Source organism: Bemisia tabaci, chromosome 9 (genome assembly GCF_918797505.1).
Source record: "Bemisia tabaci chromosome 9, PGI_BMITA_v3".
NCBI lineage: Eukaryota > Metazoa > Arthropoda > Insecta > Hemiptera > Aleyrodidae > Bemisia > Bemisia tabaci.
Genome location: NC_092801.1, coordinates 13,509,359 through 13,514,716, shown reverse-complemented (window position 1 = coordinate 13,514,716; position 5,358 = coordinate 13,509,359).

Genomic DNA, 5,358 nt, shown 5'->3' with positions numbered 1-5,358 from the left:
CAACTATGAAATGGCGAGTTCCCCAGACTACAAACGGGATGGAATAAATCAAAATATTTGCCGACTCCACGCTGTGGCCCGACGCAACCATGGGGCGGGGGGGAGGGGGGGGGGGTTGCAAATTTCTAACTACACCCACCAATGCCTCCGGAAAATCAAAATTTATAGGCACCTCAAATCAGCGGGCTGCATCGAGGAGAAAGGAACTAAGCCACATCAGCTACTGCCAAATTGAACTGGATAAGTTTATACTTTACAAAAAAATTATAAAGAATTTGCATCGTGCTATGCAGCAAATTCACTGAAATTTGCACAAACATCTGCACAACCGGTTTCATATAAAAATAAATTGCTCAATTAAATTTGGCAATAGCTGATGTGTCTTGGTTCATTTCTGTTAAACACGGTCCATTTACGGCTGAAAATACACGAACGTGTATCGCACGCCTGGATAATTGGACTGCATTTTGCAATTTGGAACGATAAGTTCTGGCTCTTCTGGAAAAACACTTATGTGCATAGGGAAACTAATGGCACATACGTTGTTTTTAAACCGGGCTAGAATTTATAGTTCCAAATTGCAAAATGTACCCTGGTAAAAATTGGCGATAGGAGCTGCGTTTCAATATACCATAGGAGTTCTTATAGCCGACTGAAGAGGGCGATAGAAAATCATATAACTGGCTGTAGAAAGTGGAAAAAATCATACGGCCAGGCTACACGAAGCGTTAAAAAATTATACAGCCGGGCTATAGTTCCTATCGCCGAGCTTTACACTTTATCGCCTGGCTGTTGCTTTTTCGCCATCGGCTATAAAAGGCTATAAGAAATTGAGTAGAAATTCTTGTGCTTTGTAAATCCTTAAGTTTGTACGGAATCACCGTAATATTTACGAAACGCACATTATATTTTCCTTCACTACATATTTTTTTTTCATCAATTAAAATGAGAATAATCCATACAGAGTGTGCAAAATTTCAAAGTCATGATTGACTTAAATACAATTGTATTTTACGTGTGTTGTAATGTGTTATGTTATGTATATACAATATGAAACGTTCAATCGAGTTGAAAACGCTGACTCCGAGATTAAATATTAGAGCCTAATACAAAGCGGAGCGGCGGCGCACCGGCGCCTACAAACCTAACAGGGATACTTCACGCATTGCGCAATGCGTGAAGTATCCCTGTTAGGTTTGCAGGCGCCAATGCGCGTTCAGCGCTGGCTGCCCGCCCGCCGCGCTGCGCCGCGCCGCAGCGTACCGCGGCGCTTGAAGCAACTATTTCACACCAGAGGTATTGCACAGTATCATACGAAATTGAAGGCGCTCCAACATATTTGGAATGTCAGGCATCCTTCAGAAGAACGGAGCTTGCCTCGCAAATTAAATCAAGATACTGCGGCCCAAAAAGAGAGCGGTAGTCCAAAAACTCACTAAGTCCTAGCATCCGTAATTAGTAACGTTTAGCATACACTTTATCGCCAGGCTGTTGCTTAATCGCCATCGGCTATAAGAAAATGTGTTGCCGGCTATAGAGGCTATTGGAAATCTTACAGCCGGCTGTAGGTCTATGGTATTTTGGAACACAGATTCTACTGCCAATTTTTACTAGGGTAGTCCAATTTTCCTGACTGTTTAGTCTGACGACAACATTTTTCCGGCTAAAATACATAATCCGCACACAGCCACATGGCACCATGTAATTAAAACTGACCATTTTGCTCCGAACCTATAGTTTTGCCTCGTCTATAAAAGTATTACTTCATGCAAATTTAAGCAGGAAAAAAGCTGTAACACTCGTGGGTTATACACTGTCGTCCTAAGGAAGAACGCCGTATGAACCTTCAGACTTTGCCAAGTTTCTTCCGATTAAAACCGAATTTACTGGGAAAATTGTGAATATTATTTTCCAAAATTTTTAGGCAATTTTGTGCGCAATTTAGGTAATGTAAAATACTTTAAAATTGCAAGGGAAAATATGCATGAATGCTGTCGATAATACATGTTTCACGCAGGGAAATTTGGCAACTCTCACATGTTCATACGGTTTTCTTCCTTAGCACAGCAGTACGGGAGGAAAATTTCTCAATCATTCAGAGCAGTTTCAATGCGCGATTAGTGGGTGTGTGTAGGAAGGTATCCATTTTGGATGGTATCCTCGCTCACACGAGATGTTGGTTCAATTCGTGTTTATGACGTCGGCATAAGCATTCTGCGAATTTTCCAATGAGCTAATCGCATGAGCCATTGGCATGCTAACTGCCGCTCCAGGGAAGGGAGCGATGATCGCATTCCAATGTTGCCGCATTTCTTCGAATTTGTCTCCGCGACACAACTGGACATAAAAATATGAAAAAGTATTCGATAAGTTTACGGTCGAAAAAAGTGTATCTTCGTTGCAATTTGTCAAAATCTTCAACTTGTCTGATCCGAACTTCGGCAGCTGGACCTCGAGTTTTTAGATACGTGATCCGAAAACTTCAGAGATCCATATGACCTCAACTTCGAGTTCCACGCACGAAGTTTTTTTCTCCGTGCGGGTCCCCCGCCCCCCTTCCTTTTCCCCTGTTATTTTTCATATCAGAAATTATAACGAAAAAACTTGTATCGAAAAACTCGAGGTCTAGCTGCCGAAGTTCGGGTCGGACATCTGAAGTACTTCGATATATACCGAAGGGTTCGGGTCACACATCTGAAGTACTCCAGTACATACCGAAGTGCCTCGATGTCTGACCCGAACTTCGGCAGCTGGACCACAAGTTTTTACATAAAAGTTTTTAGTTATAATTTCTGATATGAAAAATAGCAGGGCCAAAGGAGGGGGGGGGGAGGACCCGCACGGAGAAAAAACTTCGTTCATGGTACCCGAAGTTGAGGTCTTACGGATCTCTGAAGTTTTCGGATCACGTATCTAAAACTTCGAGGTCGAGCTGCCAAAGTTCGGGTCAGACATCTGAAGCACTTCGATATATACCGAAGGGTTCGGGTCACACATCTGAAGTACCTACTCCGGCACATACCGAAGTGCCTCGATGTCTGACCCGAGCTTTGGCAGCTCGACCTCAAGTTTTCGGATGCGTGATCTGAAAACTTCAGAGATCCATATGACCTCAACTTCAGGTCCCGTGCACGAAGTTTTTTTCTCCGGTGCATACCGAAGTGCCTCGATGTCTGACCCGAACTTCGGCAGCTCGAACTCAAGTTTTCGGATGCGTGATCTGAAAACTTCAGAGATCTATATGACCTCAACTTCGGGTCCTGTGCACGAAGTTTTTTTTTCCGGTACATACCGAAGTGCCTCGATGTCTGACCCGAGCTTCGGCAGCTCGACCTCGAGTTTTTAGATACGTGATCTAAAAACTTCAGAGATCTATATGACCTCAACTTCGGGTCCCACGCACGAAGTTTTTCTCTCCGTGCCGTGCGTACTCAAGTAGGTAATCAGCAATAAAACTGGCAAGACGCGGAACAGCGGAGTTCAGCGGCCCCTGACAAGATGATAGGCGCCGGCGATCAGGAAAAGACCCTCGGCGAGATGTCTGCCATGCCATGCAAAAACCACTTGAGGACCACAGCGTCCTCATTGGACTTACGCGATTCTTCCTCGGTGGGACGGATCCGTCATCGTGAGTGACATCAACGTCAACCGCTAATTCCAAACACGAGACCAAACAACGCGATCGTTGGCCGACGCCACGTCGAGTTCGATTTGTATGCGAGGGGGCCGTCATGCATATAAACCCCCCCTCGCCCCGGGTTACCTTGAGGGGGGGGGGATCTCGTGCCAACTTAAAAGGGTGGGTTGGGAGGTGCGAGAATTAGACAGGATCTTACGTGGATCATGGTGTCTAGCAATTTTCAACAAAAAATTCCCTGACATTTCCCTGACGAAAACGGCCGAAAAACGAGAAAAATAGATCGTATTCGATACATCAAACGGGTGAGATTGTATCGATATCGATTGGTTCAAAATGTAAACATAGCCTCAAAAGTCAATTCAGAAATCTGAGGGAACGGGTCTTTTGTAACAGATTTTGTATTCTTTTGAGTACCAAATGCCAATGCAAAGTGAAATTGTTAGGAATTTTCTCCTTTTCAGCTTTTCCAACTTAAATCCTGTTAGTTTGGTTTGAGGTTATGTTCATTGTTTTGAACCAAACGATACATCGAACCACTATCGAATACGATCTATTCGAATTCCCGACGAAAAGGAAAAAATTTCAAATTCCCTGACAAAAAGGAGAACATTTCAAATTCCCTGACGAAAGGAAAAAAATTCCTAATTTTTCGGCACTGTTGAACGGGTTACATGTAAGTAGGAATTTTTTCATGTTTTAGGAATATAATGTGATGGAGCAAACTAGGTATATGGTGCCTAAACTTATGCGAAACATTTTTGCCTAATTTTTAAAACTCGAAAGACATTAGCAGAAATTCTGGTAGAAATCTCCGTGAGATTCGCGAAACATACTCCCAAAAATGTGTGTTCTTTGATCTCCCTGATACGACGAAAATCGCTTGGGAAATATAATTTGCCGACATGCCGAATTTTTGCGGATTCCCTAACGTTTTTCCTGATTTCCCTGACACAAAAAAAAATTCCCTGACATTTCCCGGTTTTCCAGGTTTTCCCGGTCGCTAGACACTCTGTTTCTGTAATATCGATGACCAAAATGCGAAACCATACGTATCTCCATTGCTGTGTTTCAATCCTGCTAGTAGCAGGCGAACTCGAGGGCTAAACAGTGCGGCGTGGCGTGATTTGCGATTCATCGATTGCTCTGCCGTTTAAACCTATGGAAAAGGATCGATGGATTGGGTGATCGTAATGAACACCTTAATAATCGATTCTTTACCGTAGCTTCAAATGGGAAAATATTGAAAATCAATCGTTCACGCCTCGCTACTGGGGCTAAGGAACAATACTCATACTGCCTAACTGACAATTTTGGCGACTTTCGCCGCATTCTTCAGTATTAATTGGTTTAGTTAAAGTTTTTTACAGTTTTAGTTATAGTTTTACAGTAAAGTTTTTTTACAACTTTTCTCATCAGCTACCTAAGTACTGCTACTAGGGCGAAAATATTTATTTTCACAATTGCGCATTGCGCATACCAATTCCGTAAATCATTGACGAAAATGTTCTCGCAAGTCGCTCCATTAGGCAACGTTGCAATGATATACGGCTTACTCGGATTTTTAAGTTTTGTACTGTTAAAACATAGTTAAAAGCGATTACGTTAGGCACAATGGGTATTAGTTGAATAGTTGCAACAAAACAAGGCGATGATATTAAAAAACCAAAACGCCTGCAATTTGTTGTGTATGCAAAACGGACATCCCCTGAGTGCGAATA